This window comes from Oncorhynchus gorbuscha, linkage group LG07 (genome assembly GCF_021184085.1).
Source record: "Oncorhynchus gorbuscha isolate QuinsamMale2020 ecotype Even-year linkage group LG07, OgorEven_v1.0, whole genome shotgun sequence".
NCBI lineage: Eukaryota > Metazoa > Chordata > Actinopteri > Salmoniformes > Salmonidae > Oncorhynchus > Oncorhynchus gorbuscha.
Genome location: NC_060179.1, coordinates 63,734,965 through 63,752,722, shown reverse-complemented (window position 1 = coordinate 63,752,722; position 17,758 = coordinate 63,734,965). Strand labels below are relative to the sequence as shown.

At 43.8% G+C, this 17,758-nt stretch overlaps 1 pseudogene; it reads left to right on the top strand.

Moving 5' to 3' along the window:
- The window catches only part of LOC124040225, an 81,834-nt pseudogene extending 64,914 nt beyond the window's left edge, over window positions 1-16,920 (top strand).
- Window positions 16,921-17,758: the final 838 nt, after the last annotated feature.

Genomic DNA, 17,758 nt, shown 5'->3' with positions numbered 1-17,758 from the left:
TAAAGGAAACACCAACATAAAGTGTTTTAATAGGGCATTAGGAAACCACGAGCCACCAGATGAGATTCAATGAGATTTGGCATAATTGTTAGGTTAGATTACTCGTTGGTTATTACTGCATTGTCGGAACTAGAAGCACAAGCAATTCGCTACACTTGCATTAACATCTGCTAACCATGTGTATGTGACAAATAACATTTGATTTGATTAGATTATACACGTGTCTGGAACTCTATTGGAGGGATGCGACACCATTCTAAGAAATTACATCATTTGGTGTTTTGTTGATGGTGGTGAAAAACACGGTCTCAGGCACCGCTCAAGAATCTCCCATAAGTGTTTAATTGGGTTGTGGTCAGGTGACACACACACACACACACTTTAAACCCCCTATGCTCTTTTGAGACACCTCTTTCAAAGTCACTGAGATCTCGTCTTCTAGCCATGGTAGCCAAAATAATGGGCATCAGGGCATTTGTATACATGACCTTAAGCATGATGGGATGTTAATTGCTTAATTAACTCAGGAAAAACAACTGTCTGGAAACACCTGCTTTCAATATACTTTGTATCTCTCATTTACTTAAGTGTTTTCTTTATTTTGGCAGTTGCCTATAAGTAGAAAGACTGGTACCACTTTCTATAAAGCACATACACTAGCGTTCAAAAGTTTGGGGTCACTTAGAAATGTCCTTGTTTTTGAAAGAAAAGCTATTTTTTAGTCCATTAAAATAACATTAAATTGATCAGAAATACAGTGTAGACATTGTTAATGTTGTAAATGACTATAGTAGCTGGAAACACCAGATTTTTTTATGGAATATCTACATAGGTGTACAGAGGCCCATTATCAGCAACCATCACTCCTGTGTTCCAATGGCACGTTGTGTTAGCTAATCCAAGTTTATCATTATAGAAGGCTAATTGATCTTTAGAAAACCCTTTTGCAATTTTGTTAGTACAGCTGAAAACTGTTGTCTGATTTAAGAAGCAATAAAACTGGCCTTCTTTTAACTAGTTGAGTATCTGGAGCATCAGCATTTGTGGGTTCGATTACAGGTTCAAAATGGCCAGAAACAAATAACTTTCTTCTGAAACTTGTCAGTCTATTCTTGTTCTGAGAAATGAAGGCTGTTCCATGCGAGAAATTGCAAAGAAACTGAAGATCTTGTACAACGCTGTGTACTACTCCCTTCACAGAACAGAGCAAACTGTCTCTAACCAGAATAGAAAGAGGAGTGGGAGGCCCTCGGTGCACAACTGAGCAAGATGACAAATATATTAGAGTGTCTAGATTAAGAAACAGACGCCTCACAAGTCCTCAACTGGCAGCTTCATTAAATAGTACCCGCAAAACACCAGTCTCAACGTCAACAGTGAAGAGGCGACTCCAGGATGCTGGCCTTCTTGACAGAGTTCCTCTGTCCAGTGTCTGTTAATTTGTCCATCTTAATCTTTTCTTTTTATTGGCCAGTCTGAGATGTCTTTTTCTTTGCAACTCTGCCTAGAAGGCCAGCATCCCGGAGTTTCCTCTTCACTGTTGACGTTGAGACTGGTATTTTGCGAGTATTATTTAATGAAGCTTCAGGTTGAGGACTTGTGAGGCATCCGTTTCTCAAGTTCTTTGTTTCTGGCCATTTTGAACCTGTAATCGAACCCACAAACGCCCAGATGCTCCAGATACTCAACTAGTCTAAATAAGGCCAGTATTATTGCTGTGCTAACATAATTGCAAAAGGGGTTTCTAATGATCAATTAGCCTTTTAAAATGATCAACTTGTATTAGCTAACACAACGTGCCATTGTAACACAGGAGTGATGGTTGTTGATAATGGGCCTCTGTACACCTATGTAGATATTCCATAAAAAAATCTGCCGTTTCCAGCTACAATAGTCATTTACAACATTAACAATCTCTACACTGTATTTGTGATCAATTTTATGTTATTTTTAATGCACAAAAATTTTTGCTTTTCTTTCAAAAACAATGACATTTCGAAGTGACCCCAAACTTTTGAACGGTAGTGTATATAATAACATCCTTTATAATGCATTAAAATACACTTATATTGTGTTATGACACTGACAGTGTCCATCGTAACTCATAAGCGGTTATAAATAATATATATTTATAATATTAAAAAAAACGTATACTGGAGACTTCCAATGTCACAGCAGGCAGAGAGAAAAATAAGATTAGACCGCCCTCTGCTGGTTAACTGTGACAGTATCCGTCTTGGCCTGCAACTCAGAGACAATGGCCGCATGTTCAAGATCGACTACATTGCTGTCAATGACTGCAGTGCAGACAGACTGACTGATTGACGTACAAATCACCTTGCACCTGAAATAACCACTCTTTTTATTATTTGTAGATCAGTCAATTTGATCAGCAAAATTGATCCTCTGGAACATGAGGCCAGATATTAAACCTGCTCCCTCTCTCCCAGATGCAGAACAGAGGTCAGGGGTTAAACCTGCTCCCTCTCTGCCAGACACAGAACAGAGGTCAGAGGTTAAACCTGCTCCCTCTCTCTCTCCCAGACACAGAACAGAGGTCAGTGATTAAACCTGCTCCATCTTTCTCTCCCAGACACAAAACAGAGGTCAGAGGTTAAAAGAAGGGGCCCACATCAACCGCTCCCTCCTGGCTCTGGGTAACTGCATCAACGCCCTGAGTGAGAAACACGGCAACAAATACATTAACTACAGGGACAGCAAGCTGACGCGCCTGCTCAAGGTACAGTACGGCAACCTGTCTAAGACAAACTGACCTGACTTGCCAAGTGCTTTATGAATACACTACACTACACTACAATGCCATACCATATGAAATAATACAATACAAAACAGTACAGTACAATGCAACTTTTTGCTGTATTGTTTTCATCAATCAGATTATTCTGCATTCCACTTGCACTCATTCACTTCCTGTTCTTATGTGCTTGATTTACAGGATTCGTTGGGCGGCAACAGTCGCACGGTGATGATAGCCCACATTAGCCCCGCCTCCCTGGCCTTCGAGGAGTCTCGCAACACACTTAGCTATGCCGACCGTGCCAAAAGTATCCGCACACGGGTGACTTAATACACAACACAATGCACGTCAAACATTCTCTGCCTTCCCTCCATCACTGAGGTGTGGGACAACTGGAGTTTTTCTCCTATCTTTCAATTTTCAAATCAATCAACCAACACAGTTATCATAATATAATTAAACACATTTATCACAAAGTGATTTAGAGTAAACCAGCGCATACCCCCCCCCACCCTCCCAAGAGCAAGTTAAAGATGCCGTTAGGTCTGCAGTATAACACAGTTATAACAAAGCACCAAACCAGTCAATATTAGGCTTCATAGTTAATCAATAGGTTCCTCCTTGCTGAACGTGTGCTACTAAATCATCAGTACGCCATGTTATTACACAGTTATAACACAGTTATAACACAGTTATTACACAGTTATAACACAGTTCTCTCTCCAGGTAAAGAGGAACCTGCTGAACGTGTCCTACCACATTGCTCAGTACACCAACATCATCTCTGACCTGCGCAGCGAGATCCAGCGGCTCAAAAAGAAGATCGCTGATCAGGCTGGACGTCAGCTCAACCTTGACCGAGCTGACATCCGCCATGTCCAGGGTAATGACCTTACCTTGACCTCTAATTGTTCCCTCGCCTCCTCACTGTGTGTGTGTGTGTGTGTGCGTGTGTGCGTGTGCGTGTGCGTGTGTGTGTGTGTGTGTGGTTCTTCTATCTTTGTGGGGACCTAAAATCCCCAAAGTCCCCACAAGAATAATAAGACAAGGAAAATTCTTCCTCCCTCATTGGGATATTTGCCACGCCCCCATGAGGACAAAGGCTATTTTAACCTTAGGGGTTAGGTTTAGGGTTAGAGCTAGTGTAAGGGGTTAGGGGTTAGGGTTAGGATTTAGGGTTTGGGTTAAGGTTAAGGTTAGGTATGGGGAAAATAGGATTTTGAATGGAAATACATTTTAAGTCCCCACTAAGGAGATTAATTTTAGGTCCCCACTAAGGAGATTAATTTTAGGTCCCCACTAAGGAGATTAATTTTAGGTCCCCACTATGGAGATTCATTTTAGGTCCCCACTAAAGGAGATTAATTTTAGGTCCCCGCTAAGGAGATTAATTTTAGGTCCCCACTATGGAGATTAATTTTAGGTCCCCACTAAGGAGATTAATTTTAGGTCCCCACTATGGAGATTAATTTTAGGTCCCCACTAAGGAGATTAATTTTAGGTCCCCACTAAGGAGATTAATTTTAGGTCCCCACTAAGGAGATTAATTTTAGGTCCCCACTATGGAGATTAATTTTAGGTCCCCACTATGGAGATTAATTTTAGGTCCCCACTATGGAGATTAATTTTAGGTCCCCACTATGGAGATTAATTTTAGGTCCCCACTAAGGAGATTCCTTTTAGGTCCCCACTATGGAAATTAGTTTTAGGTCCCCACTATGGAAATTAGTTTTAGGTCCCCACTATGGAAATTAATTGTAGGTCCCCACTATGGAAATTAATTGTAGGTCCCCACTATGGAAATTAATTGTAGGTCCCCACGAGGATAGAAGAACAAAACGTGTGTGTGTGTGCCTCCAACAGACAATAACACTTCTCTCCTCCACTGCCACCAACACAGCGGAGGTGCAGGCCCACAGCACGCAGGCGAGCCGGGCAGAGATGGACCAGCTGAGGGAACAGCTCCTAGAGGCCTTCAGGAGCCAGATGGAGATCAGGAGGAGCCTGATGGAGCTGGACAACAGCAACATGGAGATCCAGATGGACACCTCCAAACACCTGCTCACCATCGCAGAGTATGTGTCTTAGGATGCGTCTCAAATGGCACTCTATTCCCTATATAGTACACTACTTATGACCAGCGCCCATAGGGCTCTATATAGGGAATAGGGTACCATTTGTGACCTACAATAATCTCATACCACTGCCTCTATACCTGTAGCCTTTACCTGTAGCAGTTAAATGACTGTGATAGATAACATAAGTGTGTCTCAACCCCTGTTGTTTGTGCCCTCCTGTAGTTGGGAGCAGGAGCGGAGTCGTCGTCGCAGGAAGTGGCGCGCGGAGAGGAGGAAGGAGAGCTTCAGTAAGGAGGAGAGTGAGAAGGACTCTGACTGCCCTGAGTCTCCCCCAGACAGCACTGAGACCCAGGAAGTAGCCATGGCCAGAGAGAATCTGGTCACTCTCATGGCTGAACAAAAGAAGATACGCAAACAGAAGGTAGGTTACTGTAGTCCCCCGTTTTCACCTCTAGAGGGAACTACAGAATCACACACAGCTTAGGCCAGAGTTTTCCAAACTTGGTCCAGGGGTTCCCTGTCGGTGCAGGTTTTGGGGTTTTGCCCTAGCATTACACAGCTGGTTCAAATAATCAAAGTTTGATGATGAGTTGGTTATTTTAATCAGCTGTGTAGTGCTGGGGCAAAAAAACTAAAAGGGAACCCACGGGGGCCACAGGATGGAGATTGGGAAACCCTGTCTTAGGTTACCCAGCTTCAAATCAAATCTGGTAGCGTACACATATTTTGAAGATGTTATCGCAGGTACAGCAAAATGCTTATGTTTCTAGCTCCAACAGTGCAGTAATACCTAACAATACACAACATTACACTAAAATCCTAAAAATAAAGGAATATAGAAATATAGAGCAAAGTTAGTCTAGAATATAAATAGATATATCATGGTGTGTATAAACATTATATGAATAGGAAATGTGTGTTCAGCAGTATTTATATAGTATGATCCATGACTACAATACAGGGTATACATATAAAGTGGGTAAAACAGTATGTAAACATGATTAAAATGACCCGTGTTCAATGACTATGTACATAGGGCAGCGGTCTCTAAGGTGTAGGGTTGAGTACCGGGTGGTAGCAGGCTAATAAGTGACTAAAGTTCAGGACAGGATACTGGGCGGAGTCTAGCTAGTGGTGACTATTAAAAAGTCTGATGGCCTGGAGATAGAAACTGTTTTAATGTAGACTCAGCTTAAAGGTAGAAATGACGTTGCCACGAGCAGCACCGCAGATATTGAGATGAGTGAGATGCAAGACTTCTCTCTCACAAAGTCACACACAGTTTCTGCGCATGTGCATGGGTTCGCTTCACGCTGTTAAGAGCGTGGTGTAGCCCCTGGACCAAAACAGCGGAGAAGTAGAGCTTCAGTGCTCTTAGTTGTTACAAAAATGTAGCCACTATGCTGTTTACTCTCTGCATCTATGTCATATTGCTGAGTCTACCTTGTGAACTAGACAACAGAGCTCGTAGTCCTAAAGAAAAGGAAATGAGTTAGCCATGCATGGCTCATTGGTCCATGTATAAAACCTGAAAATCAGGTCTGAGGTTAACACAGGCTTAGGAGATCGCATGCATTTTGTTCTATTTTTTTTAACCTTTATTTATTTAACTAGGCAAGTGTCAGAATCTCCCTAGGAGAGGTGGGTGTGGAGTCAGGCGCAGGAGAGCAAGAATATCCCAGAAGGCCGTTTATTTACCGTCCACCAACACAACAGGTACAGGCCCACAAACGTAGCCACAAGAACACAGGAACGCAGTCTAGTAACCCAAACGGAGGAAACAATCCTCTGCTAAACTAACGTGTGGGCGGAACAGTCCCGTGAAAATACACCTGCTTAACAGTAAAAACAAAACGCAACCCAAACCAACGACAGTAATACAAACAAAAATGTATTTCTCTAAGATTAATGACAAATAATATTATAACACAAATATTACAGCTGTGAGTCTTCTTTGGTGAGTTCCATAAGAAGCTTTGCACTCCGGTATTGTGCAATATAGTTTTTTTCTAAATTCTTCAAGCTCTATCAAGGTTTTGGAAATCATGGCAAGACAGGAATTTTCAAGTCTCTCCACAGATTCTCAATCAGATTTAAGTGAAAACTCAGGAACAGTCACTGTCTTCTTGGTAAACAACTACAGTGCAGATTTGGCTTTCAGTTATAGGTTATTGTCCTGCTGAAAGGTGAATTCACCTCCCAGTGTCTGGTGTAAAGCAGACTGAAGGTCCCCACTAAAAAAACAACAACTCTAGACCACCTTTACTCCACACACAGACTCATTCAAAGCTGTCCCTCGCCCTCCATTTGGCAAATCTGACCATAAACCATAAGCAGGTTTTACTCTACGATTTTGCCTGTGCTTTGCTCCATCCCATTTCTTTGCATCCTGAAAAACTCTCCAGGCTTTGCTGGTGTGAAGCATACCCATACCATGATGCAGCCACCAACATACCATACTTGAAAATAAGGAGGCAGTTACTCAGTGATGTGTGCTGTTGGATTTGCCCCAAACATAAGGCATTGCATTTAGGCCAAATAGTGTATTCCTTTGGTATATTTTTATTCTTCTTTTCACTCTGTCATTTAGGTCATTATTTTGAAGTCACTACAATGTTGTTGATCCATCCTCAGTTTTCTCCCGTCAAAGCCATTGAACTCTGTAGCTGTTTTAAAATCCCCATTGGCCTCATGGCGACGTCCCTGAGCCGTTTCCTTCCTGTCCTGCAGCTCAGGTCAGAAGGACGTCTGCATCTTTGATGTGTCTGGCTAGTTTAATACATCGTCCAGAACATAATTATTAACTTGACCTTGCTTAAAGATACAGATTATTCCATGTCTGATTTGTTTTTGTTACTCATCTACCAATCGCTGCCCTTCTTTATGAGGCGTTGAAAAGCTCCGTGGTCTTTGTAGTTCAATCTGTTCTTGAAATTCAATACTTGACTGAGGGACCTTATAGATGTTGTATGTATGGGGGACAGAGGAAGGTGTAGTCATTAAAAAGTAATGCCAATTCCTACTATTTCACACAGAGTGAGTCCATATATCTTATGTGATTTGTTGGGCAATATTTGACTTCTGAACTCATTTGGGTTTGCCTAAACAAAGGGGGTGAATACTTATACAATTACAATATTTTCGTTTTAAAATGTTTATTAATTTGAAAAGATTTGTTTCATTATCTTTTCAATTCAATATATTTCAATCCCACTTTGTAACGCAACAAAATGTGAGAAAGGTTGAAGAGGGTGTAGACTTTCTATAGGGAAAGGGGAAACCTAGGCAGCTGCACAGCTCTGAATGCATTCAACCAAAATGTGTCTACCGCATTTAACCCCATCCCTCTGAATCAGAGAGGCTGCCTTAATTGAACTCATTGGCACCGGGAGCAGTTGTTGGGGTTTATCTTGGGCAGAATGACCGATTTTTCCACCTTGCCGGCTCAGGGAATCAAACTAGTGACCTTTCGGTTACTGGCCCAATGCTCTTAACCGCTATGCTACCTGCCACCCACAGGCACTGTAGGATCAGTCAGTTAACGTGACCTTTATGAATTATGAAGCCTTCATTCGCTTTATGTGCTTGTTTTCGTTACATAAATGCTTCAAAATAGCTGAACAATACAGATAAGATCTCCTAAACCTGTGTTTATCATATACTTTATTTTTGGTGTTTATCCCAAAAATCCATACATTTCCTCATAGGCTTTGACCAACGATCCATGGCGGAGTTAGCATCCGTTAGTGCTTACTAAAAGCCGCCATTACTATTGCTCTCTATTTTACAGTACAGAGGTGGCCGGTGATAGGAGATATTGGAGGACGGACTCATTGTCATGGCTGGATTGTAATGAATAGAACGGTATTAAGCACATGGTTTACAATGGTTTATTCCATTTAATCTACTCCCACCAACCTCTCCCCTTGTACAGTAGATCCGCGTGTACCATGATGAGAACATACTATGGTGAGGATTCCATTAAGCCCTGCCTGCGGTTTGTCCTCATGTTTTGTAGGCGTCGCTAGAGAGCCACTTTGTGGAGCTGCGCGAGCGGGCCAGGCGCCTGGAGGAGCTGCTCCCTCGCAGGGTGAGCTGCGAGGAGCAGAGGGAGGTGCTGGGCCTCCTCTGTAAGGTCCACGAGCTGGAGATCGAGAACGCTAAGATGCAGTCCCACGCCCTGCTCAAAGACAACGTGATCCGACAGAAGAACTTTGTGGTGCAGCGTTTCGAGCAGCACCGCCACCTCTGTGACGAGATCATCCAGCAGCAGAGACAGTTCATTAACGGTGCGTCCACACAACACCGTAAACCAACACTACTTCATTTGTTTTACAACAAAGGCTATAGACTTCAGACTTCGGTATTTTTGAAGAGGAGATCTAGAAGTCACTATCCAGGGCCTACATTTTAGTGATCTTGCAAACGCAGTGAGATTGATTGAATGTGTAACAATTAAATGTTGTGTATGTAAGTGTTGTGTAGGGAAGAGTATTAGTACTAAGTAAAGAGAAAAAATAAATGAACAGCTACGGGGATGGTACTTCAAAAAATATTTTGAGAATAAAGTCTAAATACAATTTTGTGAATAAAGTGGCAATATTTATACAATAAAGTGGCAATATTTATACAATAAACTTGAAATTAAATTTTGAGAATAAATTCGAAGTTATATTTCAAGATTAAAGTAGGGGTTTGATTAACTGCTTGTTTCCCTGGCTCACTGTTGCTGTGCACATCACCGTGGAATGCCTGCAGGTAGATGATAAAACTATACTTTAGAATTGGCTTTGGTAAAAAGGAAATCCTTTCTCTTTTAGGACATAATAACCATATTATTATAAGTAGGCCAATTAGGAACTGGAAGAGGTGGTGCCACAGATTATTTTCAGAAGGATGAACCACACGGGCTCTGAGGTATTTTATCTTTCTGTGTGATTACGTAGGTAGAGACAGGTGTGTGTTGCAGGAGCATCTAAAACACTCGTTCAAACAGGCGGCACACACACACAGTATCCTCAAAGCAATACCATTCTAACGGCCATGGTGCGTGGTCAGACTGCAAAGAGACATCAGTCCCTGATGCACGCAACGCTACAATGTTATCCTCAAACCCCTGCTTCTGCCAACATCGTGCATAGTATATTTTAGGGAGTAACAGCTAGGCCAGCAGCCTATATGTCCCAAATTTGTGCGTAATCAATGGTGTTTTATGTATGCTAAACTTCCAATGAAGTATCCTCATAGGCCTATGCCAGCCAGTTTATTATCTTGTGAAAGTAGGTCACGGATTGCATGAACTAGGATTGCGCGTCCCTGTCGGGCTCAAGGGCTGCCCCCAAACCCCAGTTCTCTGTCGGGCTCAAGGGCTGCCCCCAAACCCCAGTTCTCTGTCGGGCTCAAGGGCTGCCCCCAAACCCCAGTTCTCTGTCGGGCTCAAGCTGCCCCCAAACCCCAGGGCTGCCCCCAAACCCCAGTTCTCTGTCGGGCTCAAGGGCTGCCCCCAAACCCTCAGGGCTGCCCCCAAACCCCAGTTCTCTGTCGGGCTGCCCCCAAACCCCAGGGCTGGGCCCCCAAACCCCAGTTCTCTGTCGGGCTTCTCTGTCAAGGGCTGCCCCCAAACCCCAGTTCTCTGTCGGGCTCAAGGGCTGCCCCCAAACCCCAGTTCTCTGTCGGGCTCAAGGGCTGCCCCCAAACCCCAGTTCTCTGTCGGGCTCAAGGGCTGCCCCCAAACCCCAGTTCTCTGTCGGGCTCAAGGGCTGCCCCCAAACCCCAGTTCTCTGTCGGGCTCAAGGGCTGCCCCCAAACCCCAGTTCTCTGTCGGGCTCAAGGGCTGCCCCCAAACCCCAGTTCTCTTCGCAATCAGTGACAGTGGCAAGAACTTACTTTGTTTGTTAGTGCTCACCATTGCTGCTATAAGAGTGTATGCCTTTAGTCATTAGATTGATGGCCATTTGTTTGTTAGTGCTCACCATTGCTGCTATAAGAGTGTATGCCTTTAGTCTGAAATGGTGTGTGTGTGTGTGTGTGTGTGTGTGTGTGTGTGTGTGTGTGTGTGTGTGTGTGTGTGTGTGTGTGTGTGTGTGTGTGTGTGTGTGTGTGTGTGTGTGTGTGTGTGTGTGTGTGTGTGTGTGTGTGTGTTATTAGATCATTAGATTGATGGCCATTTGTTTGTTAGTGCTCACCATTGCTGCTATAAGAGTGTATGCCTTTAGTCTGAAATGGTGTGTGTGTGTGTGTGTGTGTGTGTGTGTGTGTGTGTGTGTGTGTGTGTGTGTGTGTGTGTGTGTGTGTGTGTGTGTGTGTGTGTGTGTGTGTGTGTGTGTGTGTGTGTGTGTGTGTGTGTGTGTGTGTGTGTTATTAGATCTTTTGATGGCCACCACCATTGCCTATAAGAGTGTATGCCTTTAAACACATTTGTTTGTTAGTGCACACACCTTTAGCATACACACACAACCTTTGTTTGTTAAATGGTTGCTGCTATAAGAGTGTATGCCTTTAGTCTGAAATGGTGTGTGTGTGTGTGTGTGTGTGTGTGTGTGTGTGTGTGTGTGTGTGTGTGTGTGTGTGTGTGTGTGTGTGTGTGTGTGTGTGTGTGTGTGTGTGTGTGTGTGTGTGTGTGTGTGTGTGTGTGTGTGTGTGTGTGTGTGTGTTATTAGATCCCATTTGTTTGTTAGTGCTCACCATTGCTGCTACCTATGTCTGTAACCACAGTTCATCCTTCTGAAAATAATCTGTGGCACAACCATATCCAGGTCCTAATACTTATAATAAGATGGTTACTACATTGTATGTGTTAAGTGCAAGGATTTACTTCTTACTAAAGCCAATTCTAAAGTCTAGTTTCACCATGTCATCTAACTCAGACAACAGTGGAGTGCACATCAACAGGGAGCCAGGGAGACATGTACTTAACCAAATCTCCTACATTAATCTTGAAATATAACTGACTTTATTTAAAAAATGTTGGCTTTATTCTCATGATTACATTTCAAGTTTATTCTCAAAATATTGCCACTTTAAATACTATTGTGCAAAAAATAATAATAATCCAACTACCACCGCCTGTCGCTGTTTATTTCTGTTTTCTTTTTACTTGGCTGTAATACTCTTCCGTAGTTGTATGTTTAGTGTTGTAGTATGACTACTCTAACATGGTTGATGTTGTGTTGTAGTTGTGACTACTCTAACATGGTTGATGTTGTGTTGTAGTGTGACTAGTATTCTAACCTGTGTTGTGTTGCTGCAGACCACAGCCTCTCTGGTGATGTTGTGTTGTAGTGTGACCCCTACTCTAACACCTTCAGGAGCTGTATGGGATGTACATGAGAGAGCTGGACGAGAGGAACCTAACATGGTTGATGTTGTGTTGTAGTGTGACAGAGCCATGGCCCTGGTTGACAAGGTCACTGGATGCACATGGTTGATGTTGTGTTGTATTGTGACTACTCTAACATGGTTGATGTTGTGTTGTAGTGTGACTAGTATTCTAACCTGTGTTGTGTTGCTGCAGACCACAGATGGAGCTGTACACATGAGAGAGCTGACGAGAGAGCCATGGCCCTGGACAAGGTCACTGGATGCACACTCAAGGTAGGCAACAGATACACACACACACACCACACACATGAACAGCACCCTGGACAAGATCACTGGACTCAGATAGAGAACAGGATTAAGATTGAAATCAAGATCACAAACAATTATAATATATAAACACATCCTTCCTCCTCTACCATTTGCTGTCTCCAGGAGGCCTCCCTGCCCAAGATCAGCCTACCCAGCCGAGGTCGTGGCCTGCTGCAGGACGTGGACTCAGACCAGGAGAGCGTTCGCACCATGGGCTCAGAGACCAGGCATGGCAGGGCCAAGGCCCGCAGACACACCCTGCCACCTATCCTACCTGAGGCTGAAGGGTAAGAGGACAGAGGGATTGGGAGAGCGGGAGAGACAGTGGTGGTTGGTTTAGGAAGAAGAAACACTTTAATCTGCATCTCCACCTTCTATAGAAGGACATTCGTCTAACTGACTTTTTCTCTCTCTGTCGTTCTTTCTCTCTCTCTCGCTCTCTATCTATATTTCTCCCTTCCCCCTACCTCCTTCCTGCTCCCTCTCACAGAGACAACAACCGGGTGTTTAAGAGCATTCCCCATGCCAGACAGATGAAACATTCTGCTGTGATGACCCCTCCTCCCATCCACATCAACGGCCAGGGGAACAGAGAGGTGAGAACCCCGTACCATCCACACTGTGATATATACTAGGGCCGATACAGCTGTTTCCATTACACCTGAAGTGTGGAGACTCCATAGTAATGGAGGCAACATTTCTACCAGGTTTCATATGTACATACTCCCCTATGAGAGTGTGAGTATAATGCCACATGTCCCCTCTCCTCTGTCCTCTACAGCTGCAGCCATTGGCTCCAGAGACCACTCTGAGCTACTGCCACCTCAGCCACAGTGTCAGCAGTCACCTGGATTCCTCCCCTGAGAGCAGTGAGACGGGCCAGGATGTCCCCCTCACACGCAAGGGTAAGTGACCCCCAATGGCTACAGCAGACAGGAGTGTTACGGAATAGGGAGTACTTTGGGTACAGATGTAGGATCTTAATTTGAGCCAGTTTGCTACAGCGGTCAGTTTGCTACAACAGGTCATGTGAATTATTATGTGACTATAATTAATGGACATTTTTGTAGAGATTGATACATTTGTCGTAAAGGAAAATCAAGTCTGAAATTTCAAAGTGGAAATTACAAACTTTAGAAGCATTTTTAAACCTTAAATACACTACAAGTTTTATTTTTCTGCATTGCAGGAAAGTACTCCTGCAACAGTGTGATCAAATTAAGATCCAACATCTGTAGTTGTGGGCACAGACCACAAACTGATCGAATACAGAATATAGCCGTTATATAATCTAGGGACGATTGGGGAGAATAACGTTTATATTTTGATATCTTCAGGATGCTGGTGTACTAGATGTGTTCATAGTAGAACCTCTGTCTCGATTTCCTACTAATCAAATGTCTCCCTTGATTCAACAGAGAGGCAGCAGATCCTCAAAGGAATCCACAACATCGCAGTGAAGGCTGCTTGCCGCCGCTCCAAAGCCCTGGAAGTGGACGCCCTGAGGCTGCCCCCTCCTCCCTCCCCCCTGGACCCCAAGAAGCACAAGAGCAGCCTGTCTCTGAGTGAGGCGCCCCCTAGGGGCCTGGCCCTGCTTCGCGGCCGGCAGCCCAGCCCCGAGCTCCGCCACGCCACCTCAGATGAGAACCTATCCAGCAGCACAGGGGAGGGGCCTGGCTCCCAGGGCACCTGGACACGCCCACGCAACCGCCAGCCCGCCCCCAAGAACCCAAACCCCACCCTGCGTGAGCAGGACTTCGAGGCTCGCCGCCGGAAGAGACGCTCCCGCTCATTCGAGGTCACAGGTCAAGCAGTAAGTAGCGTGTTCATTATCTAGCTCCCTTAGAAGGATTTTATTATTCAGTAATATATGTTAGTAGAGTCATCAGCAGCTGTGATTGATTGATTGATTGATTGATTTATTGATTGATTGACATATAAAGTCTATATAGATATATAAAGAGAGGAAAGTATAAAGTCTACATAGACATAAATATATAAAGAGAGGAAAGTATAAAGTCTAGACATAAAAAGGGGCTCCAACCGCAGACAATGTTACAGTACATAGCCTACATGATATCAGCCCTAACACACTTCTCAATCCCTCCCCCTGCTCAGCTGTCTCAGTCTAAGACCATGGCAGCCCAACGTGTCCGCCCACTGGACAGCACTTCAGACCCCCACCTCCACATCAACGGACAGCCCCAGGCCCCCCTGCAACGCCCACAGCACAGGGGGGTCCCTCCTCTCACCAAGGTCCGGCTTCCCCACAACAACCACCAAACAGGTCAGCCTCCCTTTTCCTACACCTCTAGATTAAAAAATACAAAATATTGCTGCAAACATCCATGGTGGGGTTCAAGGCCTATGGCACCCACAGCACCACCATCAGGACAAATTGGATGAATTGCCCTTGGATATTGGCTTATCTCCTTACTGTGTAGCTAATGAAATATATCGACATACTGTACTGTTCGTAAACAGGGCTCTAATGCTTTTTACAGGCCCCATCACAGAGTCCTCCCCAGTCCATCTGAGCAACCTGAAGCGTGTGTCCCAGCTGCGCCAGCCCCAGCCCCTACTCTACGTCACCACCACGGGCACCGGAGGCCAGCGCACCCGCAGGCACTGAGGGCCTACTAGCCTGCCACTCTAGGGTCATGTTCATTAGGGCATGGAATGGAAAACATTTAGCAATGTTTGTTGCCTAATGGACACGACCCAGGGTTTTCTTACACAGGACCCACCAACACCAGCACTACCTTGACCAGCTGACCCTGAGAATGTGGACTAGACTAGACTGGACTGGACTGGACTGGACTGGACTGGACTGGACAAAACTGGCCTCTCCAATCTCCACCTTCATGCTCCTGATTGGCACAGGAGGCTTACACATGACCCCCACCTCCACACTGGCTGTATGTTGAACCCAGAGACCTAGCTTTTCCTTGTGCTGATTACAGAGAGAGACACTAATAGGATGGATGATGCCCCTAGACAAGAGAATTGAATACCTCACCATCACATTCTCCAAAGATGACTCTTCTGTCTGTGAGTGAGTCCAAAATGGCCCCCAAGTGGCCCTGGTCAAAAGTAGTGCACTATATGGGGAATAGGTTGCCATTTCAGACACACTGTGACTGTTCTTCCTTGCTCCTCTTGTTTCCCTCGTTTCCACTGCTCAAGTGTTCCTGTGAGTGACCGTCCAGTGGCCACCACTGACTGCTACTATGGCTCTGTACACACTCAGGTTGTACAAATGATTTGGCACAATAATTTTACTCTGTAAAAATAATTACACAAGCGTTGTGGACTCTCACCGCACAATAGTTGTATACACATTTTTTTGTGCAGACAAACTGTTGTATCACAAAAATATCAGTTGTATCACAACCAATGTGTCATATGCGTCAGTTGTAGAACCTGAGTGGTAAGGGCCTATGATGTAAAGCAAACGGTACTAATTGTTGCGCAACAATAGACTAGTAGACTACATCATACTGCTTTGATGACACTAAATACTTATTATCATGATAATGTGCTGATGAAGCCTCAATGTTACATCAAGCTAATGAATGAATTGATTTTTAAGAAATGTTAACTAATGTAATCTAATTTATAGACAGTCAGGCAGCTGTTTTTGGGTCAATCCAACCTTGTTGCTTTGAAGTTAAATTACAAATAAGTCCTGGACATTATTTGGAGGATGGAGAAAACAGCTAGGCTGGTCCCAGATCTGTGCTCTTGCCATCTTAATCACTGTCATTGTGGTGCCAAATGTTTGGCATCACAATGAGTGACAGAGAGTTGGCATGATAACATAAACAGACTGGCACTCAGGATAGAAAACAGGACCCAGTACATCAACATTCCCTGAGTGTACATTTGACATATGAACAACAATAATATTATTATTATCATTCACTACTACATAGAGCTGTAATCCAAGTATAATATCAATCTCAGTTATCAAAAGCACATAATGAGATCAGAGAAACGTGACCTTCTGGATGATTACTGTGCACTTTTGTATTCAGCTTGATGTACAGTCTATACATTCACATTGTGTGCTTCCCAAATGGCACCGTATTCCATATATGGTCTTTGATCAAAAATAGTGCACTAAATAGGGAATAGGGTGCTATTTTGGACAGTCATTGAAACAGCCCACGGTCTATGCCTTTTTCTTATCACCTACCCAGACATTATTTGATCCTGTGTTAGATGTGCTTAATATCTCACCCCCCCCCTCCCTTCCCAACTGTGGATGGTTGTTGTTTTTTATTCACATTTTACGGCTGCCTTTTCTTGTTATTATCCAAATTACAGTCTTTGTCATTGTTTTCATATTTACATTTTTTTCTATTTGTTTTGTAAAAAAAAAAAAAACGTTTTATAACTAAATAAATTCCAGTAAAAACCTAAAGATGTTTGTGATGTGATTAATGTCACTGTATGTAAGCGTTCTTGGGAAGTATACCCTAGGTACAGATCTAGGATCAGCTTCCCTTTCCCCAATCACAACCTTAATCATTAGTAGGGAACACTGATCCAATATCAGTGTCTAGAGCAACTTCACCCTACACCGTATGTAAGCGCTGCAGTTCTGTCCTTTCATCTCCTATGACAACTTCAGTACACAATGTTCTAACAAAGGTCTTTGTGCTGATGTGTGATCAAAACAACTCTTTCCCCAATTGTATACTGAACAGAAATATAAACGCAACGTGCAATCATTTTATGATTATACTGAGTTACAGTTCACATGAAAATCAGTCAATTGAAATAAATAAATTAGGCCATAATCTATGGATTTCACATGACTGTGCATGGGCTCAGCCATGGGGGAGCCCACAGGGGAGCCAGGCATAGCCAATCGGAATGAGTTTTTCCCCACAAAAGGGCTTCATTACTGACAGAAATACTCCTCAGTTTCATCAGCTGTCCGAGTGGATGGTCTCAGACAGTCCCGCAGGTGAAGAAGCCAGATGTGAAGGTCCTGGGCTGGCGTGGTTATACTTCATCTGCGGTTGTGAGGCCAATAAGACGAACTGACAAATTCTCTAAAACGACGGAGGTGGCTTATGGTAGAGAAATGAACATTCAATTATCTGGCAACAGCTCTGGTGGGCGTTCCTGCGGTCAGCATGCCAATTACACGCTCCCTCAAAACTTGAGACATCTGTGGCATTGTGTTGTGTGACAAAACTGCACATTGTAGAGTGGCCTTTAAATTGTACCCAGCACAGTTTCTTGATATGCCACACTTGACAGGTGGATGGATTATCTTGGC